The sequence below is a fragment of the Oncorhynchus kisutch genome, linkage group LG14 (assembly GCF_002021735.2).
Source record: "Oncorhynchus kisutch isolate 150728-3 linkage group LG14, Okis_V2, whole genome shotgun sequence".
Classification (NCBI taxonomy): Eukaryota; Metazoa; Chordata; class Actinopteri; order Salmoniformes; family Salmonidae; genus Oncorhynchus; species Oncorhynchus kisutch.
Genome location: NC_034187.2, coordinates 16,590,714 through 16,604,432, shown reverse-complemented (window position 1 = coordinate 16,604,432; position 13,719 = coordinate 16,590,714). Strand labels below are relative to the sequence as shown.

At 43.5% G+C, this 13,719-nt stretch overlaps 1 protein-coding gene across 3 annotated transcripts in view; it reads left to right on the top strand.

Annotated features, from left to right (window-relative positions):
- The window catches only part of LOC109904256 (probable E3 ubiquitin-protein ligase IRF2BPL), a 183,258-nt gene that overhangs the window by 42,366 nt on the left and 127,173 nt on the right, over nt 1-13,719 (top strand). For 2 of the 3 annotated variants that reach the window (XR_004202698.1, XR_004202697.1), the window contains exons 6-7: nt 10,043-10,115; nt 11,408-11,669. The gene's annotated coding sequence lies outside the window, so the exon portion shown is untranslated. Of the gene's footprint in view, nt 1-10,042; nt 10,116-11,252; nt 11,295-11,407; nt 11,670-13,719 lie in introns of all 3 variants that reach the window. The other variant, XR_004202699.1, reaches the window with a different exon arrangement.

Here is a 13,719-nt window from a genome sequence, read left to right as displayed (position 1 = left end):
CTCAGATAAAATCGTTTTTTTTTAAAGTAAATACTCACTATCTGAAATGTTGCATTCATCTAATGGAGTGGCGGTGGAGCAAGGCGATGCCTTTTCCCGCCTGGAGATTCAGTGTGACATTAAGAAGGTTCCAACTGGGTGAGATTGCCTAATGGCTTGTGATGCAGCACCCGGAGTTGAGCTCTCGCTTGCTCCCACTCTCCAATTCTCCTCTCACTCCTTCTTTTGCTCTCTCTCTCTCTCTCTCTCTCTCTCTCTCTCTCTCTCTCTCTCTCTCTCTCTCTCTCTCTCTCTCTCTCTCTCTCTCTCTCTCTCTCTCTCTCTCTCTCTCTCTCTCTCTCTCTCTCTCTCTCTCTCTCTCTCTCTCTCTCTCTCTCTCTCTCTCCTCTCTCTCTCTCTCTCTCTCTCTCTCTCTCTCTCTCTCTCTCTCTCTCTCTCTCTCTCTCTCTCTCTCTCTCCTCTCTCTCTCTCTCTCTCTCTCTCTCTCTCTCTCTCTCTCTCTCTCTCTCTCTCTCTCTCTCTCTCTCTCTCTCTCACTCACTCTCTCTCTCTCCCTCTCTCCTCTCTCTCTCTCTCTCTCTCTCTCTCTCGCTCTCTCGCTCTCTCACTCGCTCTCTCACTCGCTCTCTCAAGCTCTCTCTCTCTCTCTCTCTCTCTCTCTCTCTCTCTCTCTCTCTCTCTTCTCTCTCTCTCTCTCTCTCTCTCTCTCTCTCTCTCTCTCTCTCTCTCTCTCTCTCTCTCTCTCTCTCTCTCTCTCTCTTCTCTCTCTCTCTCTCTAGCTCTCTTTCTACCTCTCTCTCTCGCTCTCTCTCTAGCTCTCTTCTACCTCTCTCTCTCGCTCTCTCTCAAGCTCTCTCTCTCTCTCTAGCTCTCTCTCTCTCTCTAGCTCTCTTTCTACCTCTCTCTCTAGCTCTCTCTCTCGCTCTCTCTCTAGCTCTCTCTCTCTCGCTCTCTCACTCTCTCTCTCTAGCTCTCTCTCTCTCTCTAGCTCTCTCTCTCTCTCTAGCTCTCTCTCTCTCGCTCTCTCACTCTCTCTCTCTAGCTCTCTCTCTCTCTCTAGCTCTCTCTCTCTCTAGCTCTCTCTCTCTCGCTCTCTCTCTCGCTCTCTCTCTCGCTCTCTCTCTAGCTCTCTCTCTAGCTCGCTATCTCTCTCACTCTCGCTCTGTCTCTAGCTCTCTCTGTCTCTATCTAGCTCTCTCTCACGCACTCTCTGGGTGCTTCAGAAGAGTAGTCTGCAGCATAACAATACAAATTCTCTCTCTGGATGAAAGGTTAACTCTTTAGAGCCCCTCATAATGAGTTTTAAAATAGGACTTAATTCCCTCCCGTACTGAAGAAACTACATTACACCAGAGAAATATCCTTACTAGAGGGGGACAATGCTCCTCAGACCACAGTATTTGACTTGACTGAGCCGCATGGGTTCATTCAATACGACCTGACATGGTATTCTAATTCTATGGGTTATACATGGTGTGAAAGATAAGTCTGTCCAGAGAACAGGCAAAGAAAGCAACCATAGAATTCCAACATAAAGCAAAGCACAGTGAACAGGTTATTAAGATGGTATCATCACATTCCAATCACACAACACACTTTACTACGGTATGATGCTTTGCTGGTTTTTATGTCGACTCAGTGGGACACTACTCCCTTCACCTCAAATGTCAGCTTATTTGCTAATTGTCTCCAAAATTGCAGCCGGCCGCAATCAGCTCTGAGCATGAAAACACAAACACACTGATTGATGCAGCTGCCTCCACCCCCCACATCATAATAGCTTTGATATTTTCCTTCATTGAAAAGGTCACGGGATGGGGATGGGGCTGCCAGATGCTCAGGTAAGAAGAAGGGAACGGTAGTGGATTGCTTGACGCTGACAACACCCTCAAATGGGACCCGATGTTTGGTTGGTTGATGGATTCAGTCATTTGTATTGCATGACAATGCAAAACGAGGCAGGGGTGTGATTTAATGTGTGCCGTCCATTTCCACACAACATATAATTTAATTTAATTTAATTTATTTAACCTTTATTTAACCAGGCAGGCTAGTTGAGAACAAGTTCTCATTTGCAACTGCGACCTGGCCAAGATAAAGCATAGCAATTTGACACATACAACAACACAGAGTTACACATGGAATTAACAAAACATACAGTCAATAATGCAGTACAAAAGAAGAAAACAAAAAAGTCTATATACAGTGAATGAAAATGAGGTAAGATAAGGGAGTTAAGGCAATAAATTGGCCATGGTGGCGAAGTAATTACAATATAGCAATTAAACATTGGCATTGTACATGTGCAGAAGATGGATGTGCAAGTAGAGATACTGGGGTGCAAAGGAGCAAGATAAATAAATAAATACAGTATGGGGATGAGGTAGATAGATGGGCTGTTTACAGATGGGCTATGTACAGGTGCAGTGATCTGTGAGCTGCTCTGACAGCTGGTGCTTAAAGCTAGTGAGGGAGATATGAGTCTCCAGCTTCAGTGATTTTTGCAGTTCGTTCCAGTCATTGGCAGCAGAGAACTGGAAGGAAAGGCGACCAAAGGAGGAATTGGCTTTGGGGGTGACCAGTGAGATATATCTGCTTGAGCGCGTGCTACAAGTGGGTGTTGCTATGGTGACCAGTGAGCTGAGATAAGGTGGGGCTTTACCTAGCAGAGACTTGTAGACCTGGAGCCAGTGGGTTTGGCGACGAATATGAAGCGAGGGCCAACCAACGAGAGCGTACAGGTCGCAGTGGGGGGTAATGTATGGGGCTTTGGTGACAAAACGGATGGCACTGTGATAGACTGCATCCAATTTGTTGAGTAAAGAGTTGGAGGCTATTTTATAGATGACATCGCCCAAGTTGAGGATCGGTAGGATGGTCAGTTTTACAAGGGTATGTTTGGCAGCATGAGTGAAGGATACTTTGTTGCCATATAGGAAGCCGATTCTAGATTTAATTTTGGATTGGAGATGCTTCATGTGAGTCTGGAAGGAGAGTTTACAGTCTAACCAGACACCTAGGTATTTGTAGTTGTCCACGTATTCTAAGTCAGAGATGTCCAGAGTAGTGATGCTGGACGGGCGGGCAGGTGTGGGCAGTGATCGATTGAATAGCATGCATTTAGTTTTACTTGCATTTAAGAGCAGTTGGAGGCCATGGAAGGAGAGTTGTATGGCATTGAAGCTCGTCTGGAGGTTAGTTAACACAGTGTCTAAAGAAGGGCCAGAAGTATACCAAATGGTGTCGTCTGCGTAGAGGTGGATCAGAGAATCACCAGCAGCAAGAGCGACATCATTGATTTAGACAGAGAAGAGAGTCAGCCCGAGAATTTAACCCTGTGGCATCCCCATAGAGACTGCCAGAGGTCCGGACAACAGGCCATCCAATTTGACACACTGAAATCTATCATAGAAGTAGTTGGTAAACCAAGGCGAGGCAATCATTTGAGAAACCAAGGCTGTCGAGTCTGCCAATAAGAATGTGGTGATTGATTGAGTCGAAAGCCTTGGCCAGGTCGATGAATATGGGTGCACAGTCATGTCTCTTATCGATGGTGGTTATGTTGTCATCTAGGACCTTGAGCGTGGCTGAGGTGCACCCATGACCAGCTCTGAAACCAGATTGCATAACGGAGAAGGTACGGTGGGATTCGAAATGGTCGGTAATCTGTTTAACTTGGCTTTCGAAGACCTTAGAAAGACAGGGTAGGATAGCAGTTTGGGTCTAGAGTGTCACCCCCTATGAAAGGGGTGTCACCCCCTATTACTAGCCTGTTTAATATATTTTGTATCGTCTGAGATTCCCAAAGATTGGAAAGCTGCCGATGCCTTCGGAAGCTTTCCAATCTTTGGGAATCTCAGACATTCATTAATATGTTTCAATATTAATAAGTAAAAATTTAGACAAACACAGTGTGCTTAAACTAATAAACAAGCCTCTCATTGTTGTCGCTTGCTATAGACCACCCTCTGCCCCCAGCTGTGCCCTCGACACAATATGTGACTTGATTGCCCCCCCATCTATCTTCCGAGCTCGTGCTACTAGCTGACCTAAACTGGGACATGCTTAACACCCCGGCCATCCTACAATCTAAGCTTGATGCCCTCAATCTCACAAAAATGATCAATGAACCTACCAGGTACAACCCCAAATTTGTAAACATGGGGCACCCTCATAGATATCATCCTAACTAACTCGCCCTCCAAATACACCTCTGCTGTTTTCCATCAAGATCTCAGCGATCACTGCCTCATTGCCTGCATCTGTAATGGGTCGGCGAACAAACAACCACCGCTCATCACTGTCAAACACTCCCTAAAACACTTCAGTGGTGTGGGGGCTGTGCTTTGGCAAAGTGGGTGGGGTTATATCCTTCCTGTTTGGCCCTGTCCGGGCGTGTCCTCGGATGGGGCCACAGTGCCTCCTGACCCCTCCTGTCTCAGCCTCCAGTATTTATGCTGCAGTAGTTTATGTGTCGGGGGCTAGGGTCAGTTTGTTATATCTGGAGTACTTCTCCTGTCCTATTCCTATGTCTCTGGACCCACTCACTGTCACAGTCATACGCTGGACCTAGTTTTGTCCCATGGAATAAATGTTGTGGATCTTAATGTTTTTCCTCATAATCCTGGACTATCGGACCACCATTTTATTAAGTTTGCAATTGCAACAAATAATCTGCTCAGACCCCAACCAAGGAACATCAAAAGTCGTAATATAAATTCACAGACTACACAAAGATTCCTTGATGTCCTTCCAGATTCCCTCTGTCTACCCAAGGACGCCAGAGGACAAAAATCCACCTAACTGAGGAACTCAATTTAACCTTGCGCAATACCCTAGATGCAGTTGCAACTAGCTCCCTGGTACACAGAAAATACTCTGTGTTCTGAAGCAAGCTTCCAGAAAATTGGAACGGAAATGGCGCCACACCAAACTGGAAGTCTTCCGTCTAGCTTGGAAAGACAGTACCGTGCAGTACCGAAGAGCCCTTACTGCTGCTCGATCATCCTATTTTTCTAACTTAATTGAGGAAAATAAGAACAATACGAAATTCCTTTTTGATACTGTCGCAAAGCTAACTAAAAAGCAGCATTCCCCAAGAGAGGATGACTTTCACTTTAGCAGTGATAAATTCATGAACTTCTTTGAGGAAAAGATTATGACTATTAGAAAGCAAATTACGGACTCCTCTTTAAATCTGCGTATTCCTTCAAAGCTCAGTTGTCCTGAGTCTGCACAACTCTCCCAGGACCTAGGATCAAGAGAGACGCTCAAGTGTTTTAGTAATATATCTCTTGACACAATGATGAAAATAATCATGGCCTCTAAACCTTCAAGCTGCATACTGGACCCTATTCCAACTAAACTACTGAAAGAGCTGCTTCCTGTGCTTGGCCCTCCTATGTTGAACATAATAAACGGCTCTCTATCCACTGGATGTGTACCAAACTCACTAAAAGTGGCAGTAATAAAGCCTCTCTTGAAAAAGCCAAACCTTGATCCAGAAAATATAAAAAACTATTGGCCTATATCGAATCTTCCATTCCTCTCAAAATTTTTAGAAAAGGCTGTTGCGCAGCAACTTACTGCCTTCCTGAAGACAAACAATGTATACGAAATGCTTCAGTCTGGTTTTGTAGAATTACAAAAATGTGCTCAATCCCTGCATGACAGTTTGTACTCTGTTTACTTGTATTACACCTCACCAGATGAGTTCATTGAGAACACACTTGGATGGGCGTCCTGGCCCTGGTCCACACCAGTCTGGGGCTTGTCTGTCTGGGGTCTTGGGCAGCAGGTAGCCTAGTGCTTAAAAGCTTTGGGCCAGTAACCCGAAAGGTCGCCGGTAGAATCCCTGAACCGACTAAGTGAAAAATGTCATTGTGCCCTTGAGCAAGTCACTTAACCCTAATTTATCTTGTAAGTCACTCTGGATAAGAACTAAATGACTAAAATGTAAATGTCTGTCTGCAGTATCTCTGTTCCTACAGTTAGCGGTCTACTTTCACCATTCCACGGCTCTTTTGTTCTTCTTCGAAAACAATTTTCTATTCGATTTATTCTCTTCACATTCCTCTGATTTCTTTTGTTTGGCTTCTTCAATATTTTGCTGCTGGACAAATGTTGTCCTGGCTTAAAGATTAATCCTGATTTCCCCTGTCTGTAAATTGGAAGCAGACAGTCAGTTGTCCACAACCCTTGGCAGTTGGCACAGACAGTTGTTTGAATTTTTCAAGGAAATAATGTCCAGGCAGGGGTTCAGGCAGCCTTGTCTGTTTTAGTTTCTGTGTTGAGTTGAATAGTCTGTGCTCTCCCTGTTAGACCTCCATAGGCAGTGACACACGGTTTCTGTTTTTCATATCGCAGAGAATTTCCTGACGCTGTTCCAATGGGGATATTATGCCTGCAGAATAACTATCATTAGCTCTTGAAATTTCCTACGATCTGTAGGAATCGTTGCATATTGACTGTATGATTCCCAGGCCTTCACTTTCAGCTATCATTTACATTTGTTTTACATTTCATCTTGTGAAGACGCCTATTATAGCAGCAGTAGATAGGTTTGCGATCATGGACAAGCCTATCACAACAAAACTATATTCAAGGTGTTGTTATGCCACTATATGGGAGGCTTTCAACATTCTAGAATAATAATACGTGTTTTTTGTAGCAAGTAGTTTATTGAAGGTCACATGCTGCACTGATGACACTGAAGTGTCTGGAAGCAGCACCTGATTAGGCAGATCAATCCCAGATCACAGACTGACACAGAATCAAAGAGACACCAGGGCTTGGAGCTAACACAGTCATGGAGGGTAGCTTCATCTGCAATGAGGTTTGCATCTGTCTCTGTGTGTGATGCTAAGCTCCCCTTCCTCTCCTCTCCCCTCCCTCTCCTCTACCCTTCCTCCCTCCCTCCCTCCCTCTCCCCTCCATCTCCTTCCCTCTCCACCTTTACTCTCCTCTACCCTTCCTCTCCTACCCTCTCACTCTCCTCTAACCTCCCTCTCTCCCTCTCCTTTACCCTCCCTCCCTTCCTCTCCTTTACCCTCCCTCCCTTCCTCTCATTTACTCTCCCTCCCTTCCTCACCTTTACTCTCCTCTACCCTTCCACTCCTACCCTCTCCCTCTCCTCTAACCTCCCTCTCTCCCTCTCCTTTACCCTCCCTCCCTCCCTCTCCCCTCCCTCCCTTCCTCTCCCCTCCCTCCCTTCCTCTCCTTTACCCTCCCTCCCTATCCTTTACCCTCCCTCCCTATCCTTTACCCTCCCTCCCTTCCTCTCCTTTACCCTCCCTATCCTTTACCCTCCCTCCCTTCCTCTCCTTTACCCTCCCTCCCTATCCTCTACCCTCCCCCCTATCCTCTACCCTCCCTCCCCCCCTATCCTCTACCCTCCCTCCCCTTTACCCTTCCTCTCCTCTACCCTCCCTCTGCTCTCTTCTCATCTCCCCTCCTCTACACTCCCACTCCAACCAGCTGCTCACCTCACAGCAGAAACCAGATCTCTCACTCCACAGGATCTGAGAGGGAAATGGAGATGGCATTTTTCTGCCCAGAGACAGAGACTCTCCCATCAGTATCCAAATGAGGAGCTACCTGGCACACACACACACAGCAGCCCTGGTGGACTTTCCTCACTGAGCTGGGACGCATCTGTCAAGCCTCAGTAGCCACTTTCTCTTATTCTGTCTGGATAGCTGGCTGTGCTTTTTACATAGTGCTACAGTTCAGAAAGTCTTCACACCCCTTGACCTTTTTCACATTTTGTTGTGTTACAGCCTGAATTTTTAATTGTCACTGGCCTACACACAATACCCCATAATGTCAAAGTGGAATTATATTTTTTGATATTTCTACAAATTAATAAAACGAAAATGAAAAGCTTAAATGTCTTGAGTCAAAAGGTATTCAACCCCTTTTTTTATGGTAAGCCTAAATAAGTTCAGGAGTAAAGTCACATAATAAGTTCCATGGACTCTGTGTGCAATAAGAGTGCATAACATGATTTTGTTATGACTACCTCATATCTGTACCCCACACATATACAATTATCTGCTTTCCAACAGACAAAACAATAACCTTAAACACAAGACCAAATATACACTAGCGTTGCTTACCAAAACGACTTTGAATGTTCCTGAGTGGCCAAGATACATACTTGAAAATGGCTGTCTAGCTATGATCATCATCAACCAACTTGACAGAGCTTGAAGAATTAAAAAATAATAATAATGTGCAAATATTGTACAACCCAGGTGTGCAACGCCCTTAGACTCACAGCTGCCAAAGGTGAGTCTAACATGTATTGACACAGGGGGTTGCATACTTATCTAATCAAGATATTCACTTTTTTATACAAATGTTCTAATTTTTCTTCTAGTTTGATATTAAAGTATTTTGTGTAGATCGTTGACAAAAAAATGACAATTGAATACACTTTAATCCCGCTTTGTAACACAACAAAATGTGGAGAGAGGAGAGGGATCTGTGTAAGGTAGTATACCCTCTGATTGTATGACTCTGGTGCTTTCATTTCCATAGGTGCTATAGTCTATAAAATTGTTGTGCTGATGACTTATTGACAGATTTGTAACAGACAGTATTATTAGGGATATACAGTGGCATGAAAAAGTATGTGAACCTTGGTGTTCATGGGAGGACACCACGGTCCAAAAAAAACATTGCTGCACGTCTGAAGTTTACAAAAGAGCACCTGGATGTTCCACAGCGCTACTGGCAAAATATTATGTGGATAGATGAAACTAAAGTTGAGTTGTTTGGAAGGAAGGAACGAACACACAACACTATGTGTGGAGAAAAAATGGCACAGCACACTGACATCAAAACCTCATCCCAACTGTAAAGCATGGTGGAGGGAGCATCATTGTTTGGTGCTGCTTTGATGCCTCAAGGCCTGGACAGCTTACTATCATCAACGGAAAAATGAATTCCCAAGTTTATCAAGAAATTTTGCAGGAGAATATAAGGCTATCTGTCCGCCATTGAAGCTCAGCAAAAGTTGGGTGAGGCAACAGGACAACAAACCAAAACAGTAAATCAACAACAGAATGGCTTCAACAGAAGAAAATACGCCTTCTGGAGTGGCCATTCAGAGTCCTGACCTCAACCCGATTGAGATGCTGTGGCATGACCTCAAGAAAGTGGTTCACACCAGACATCCCAAGAATATTGCAAAACTGGAACAGTTTTGTTGAGAAGAATGGTCCAAAATTCCTCCTGACCGTTGTGCAGGTCTAATATGCAACTACAGAAAATGTTATTATTATTATTTTTTGACCTTTATTTAACTAGGCAAGTCCGTTAAGAACAAATTCTTATTTTCAATTACGGCCTAGGAACAGTGGGTTAAATGCAGAACGACAGATTTGTACCTTGTCAGCTCAGGGATATGAACTTGCAACCTTTTGGTTACTAGTCAAACGCTCTAACCACTAGGCTACCCTGCCAAAGGAGGGTCAACCTGTTATTAAATCCAAGGTTTCACATACTTTTTCCAACCTGCACTGTGAATGTTTACACGGTGTGTTCAATAAAGACATGAACAATTATAATTGTTTGTGTTATTAGTTTAAGCAGAATGTGGTTGTCTGTTGTTGTAACTTAAATGAAGATCAGATCAAATTTCATGACCAATTTATGCAGAAATCCAGGTAATTCTAAAGGGTTCACATACTTTTTCTTGCCACTGTATTATGGTTTCTTATGGTACTAGATTATCTTACCAAGTATGTGTTCATATGGATAGACAGACACTGCTCTAGTCTTGGATATAGCTATTAGTTGAGTAAACTGTTATAATGAAACATACTTAATAGTCTTGTTTCCTGTTAACTCATATGGGAAGATCTAAAGTACTGTGTCATATGAGTTGACGTTGATGTGATTGAGTGTCCTGGGAAGAGCATGTATGTGTGATTTATTTGATGTGATGTGGAAGGGAGATGTGTACATTCTGTTGGTAAGTAGGGAGGTTGGCTGCAGCTCCAGCATGCAAAAGCTTCCATGTGTTCCTCTGTTACAGGGACACCACAGAGGAAGTCAGAATTAAGAAAACAGTGGATGCATGGATCAACGCCCTGAGTAAGGATATCCAGGTGAGTCGGTCAAAAGGTCACCTTGAGTCATTTCAGTTAGTTTGTTCCAACTGCCATTTTGTTTTGTCCTGTTGGATTAGCATATAGTATGTGACATTTATGTCCAATATAATGACGCTAGATCATAGCGTCTTATGACAACCCGACAACCCATAAGATATTGCATTCTATTGACATTACTGTTAGTAATATGCCAGAGTTGTATGTGATCCAGTGTAACAGATTTTTAAAGTAAAGTATTTTAACATATTTTCAGTCCTCTGAGAGATCTCAAGATTCCATGCAATTTGGTTTGGATTCTCTGTGCTGTTTGATAGTAAATATCTCAGCCACAAAAGCCTGGAGGGACTGAGTTCAGCCTGCTTTGCAGCAGAGAGAGGTTCACAATTTTATCATGGTATAAGAAGAATAATGCTCATACCAAGTAGAGGCTGTGCCATTTATTTAACGGGAGACTTTGCAGCAACGTGATCAACTGCATGTCCCCAGGCTTTCAGGTCCTCAAGTCCAAATATCTATAATTAATCTGCTGAATCTGAAGACATTTGTTCCAATTAAAGCCCAAATTGCACTCTATTCCCTAAATAGTGCACTTATTTTGACCAGAGCTCTATGTGCCCTGGTCAAATGTAGTGCACTATTAAGGGAATGAGGTACAATTTGGGACGCTGTGTTGGACAGTGTCTCCAGCTGGATAAAAACACTGTTGTCTATTAGTTGGTTCTGCCTCTATTGCATCTGAATTCATTTTCTTTGTGTATGTTAGAGTTTTAGCTGAAGACAATGACCATTATTGACCAATGACTATCCAGTTTCTGTGTACAAGTCATCAGACTGCTGAGCAGTTGAACTGGACTGACCACCTGCTCTGATTCTCCCTAGCTTAGAACGCATGTACTCACACACCCACACAGATAAACACACATACATTCATGCCACCCACACACATCACAGCTGCTGCTACCAGACTCTTATTATACTACTCAGTTTATACACTTCCCCAATACAGGTGTAAATATTTGAATATAAATTGTGCCTACCTGTATTATACTTATGCAAAAAAAACTCTACTGAGCCATTTACTTTGTTTGTATTCTTGTCTTTGTTATTTCTGATTGTTGTTGCATTGTCGAGAAGAAACCAGCAAGCATTTGGTTGGATGACGTATGGTTGGATGATGTAAGGTTAAATACCATGTGTATCCCGTACATACGACTAATAACACTTAAAACTATCCTGAGATATCCACTAACTGCTGTCCTCATAAATATGTCATTTCTTGTTTTTTGCAGGCCGATATTTCAGAATAAGACTGTTGCTCAGAGGAGAGTGAAAGACTTGGTGAAAGAGTCTGTGTTACCCCAGAAAGACAAACTGATAACACCACCACCGCCAGGCTTAAAGATGTGAAGACCATGATTCAGACTGGTGGGCCTCGTACAGCAGGACGTAAACCCCTGTTAGAGAGCAGCCAGAGGACAGACAGAGCACTGAGGAGCTGAACAAACACACCGCTGGCCCCAATGTGAGACTGACCATCTATCTCAACAGGTGGTGAGCAATATGATGGCACAGAACATATACCCCATTCTCTGTATAGTACGCTACTTTTGACTAGGACCTATAGGGACCAGGGCCAATAGGGCTCTGGTCAAAAGTAGTGCACTATATAGAGAATAGGGTGCCATTTTGGATGCAGACGATGACAACACTGAACATACACCCCCTTCACTTCACTCAATCATCAACACACAATTAGCAGGGTGACATCATAGCCCGTATCTGTAATGTCTCATTGAGCAGAACTTTTGTCACTTCTTTCTTTCTAAAACCCTGTATTTACTTACGTAATATATTTCGGCTTTCAGCGTTGACTGACTTATCGACGGTACTCAAACAGTGGTCACACCAGTCTGTCGTGTACCTTGCTAATCTTCCCATCTGGATGCAAACACATCGTTTCTGAAGCGTCCGAATCTATTTAACTACATGAGGTTCTCTAACTGGCCATATGTTTCCTCCCACATTGATTAGCTATAAATAAATAGCACAAAACCTAAACCTGACAAAGGACGAGCCTGCTTATCTCCAAGCTGCATACCTTTTTTGCTTAATGGCTGACTTCATTGCCATGAGACCAAGAACAACATACAGAAGAACCTAGCAACCAGTACAGTGCTTAGTTTACCCCTAAGTCCGGTTTGATCTGTCCAATGCTCTTTGTGTGGCTTCTTTTTTTAATTACACTAACGCAGTCAGGACGGAAAAGCCTCACAAACTCAGATGTATTTTACTATATAATAACTAATAGAAACATCACCACGTGAAGATATTTGTAAATAGATGTATGTATTATAGGTAGTTTTAATAGTTGTAACATTAGTTTATTAGTTGTAGTCCTATTAGTAGTTGTACAACTTGTGTGTTGTTAATGTATGTATTTTTATTTTATCATTATTATTAGTAGACATTATTATTGTTAAGAAGTGTTCTTTTTTTCATTTGGGTTTTCATTTGGTTTATCAGCTTGAGGCTGATAAAAATGCCATTCAATGACAAGAAGTGTGGAAAGAACCTTCATCGGTTCAACACACGTGCACACACATACCTTCTCATCCTCCTAGATCTATCGTCTGCCTTCAACACTGTGAACCATCAGATCCTCCTTTTCACCCTCAGGGCTGGGCGTCTCAGGCTCTGCACACTCTTGGATTTCATCCTACCTGGCAGACCGCTCCTACCAGGTGACATAGAGAGGATTTCATGGTGTGGAAGGCAGCGGATAGATCTAGGTGGATGAGAACAGAGGAGAGAGAGTCAGCTTTGGCAGAGCGGAGAGACTGACACAGAGAAGAGCAGTCTCAATTGAGTGACCGATCTTGAAGTCTAACTGGTTAGGGTCAAGAAGATCGTTCTGGGAGAGATAGTTAGAGAGTTGGTCAGAGACAGCACCCTCAAGTGTTTTGGAAAGAAAAGGAGGGATACTGGTCTGTAGTTTGACGTCAGAGGGGTCACATGTTGGTTTCTTGAGGAAGGAAGCGACTCAGGCCGTTTTGAAGTCAGAGGACACAGCCAGTGGTCGGGGATGAGTTGATGAGGGAAGTGAGGAATGGGTCTGGAGGGGGGGATGGGGTTGTCCGGTAGTCGCAGGATGTTATCTGGAGAAAGAGAGGAGAAAGAGGTCAAGGCGTAGGGTAAGTTCTATGTGACTAGTGGACTCAATAGGCCGAGTGAATGAGCAGATGTTGTCAAAATTCTTTTTCAAAGTGGTTGACAAAGTTGTCCGCAGAGAGGGAGGGAGGGAGGGGTTGGAGGATTAATGAGGGAGGAGAAGGTGGGATAGAGTTTCCTAGGGTTAGAGGCAGAAGCTTGAAATTGAGAGTGACAGAATGAGGCTTTAGAAGTGGAAAAAGAGGAAGAGAATGTAGAGGTGGGAGTGAAAGGATGATAGGTCCTCCTGAATTTAAATTTTCCTCCATTTTCGCTTAGCTGCCCGCAGCCCTGCTCTGTAAGCTCGCAATGAATCACTGTTACAACCTGCCTCAAGATTGTAACAAACAATGGGAAACCACACACTGAGTAAAGGAATAACAAAATTAATTTA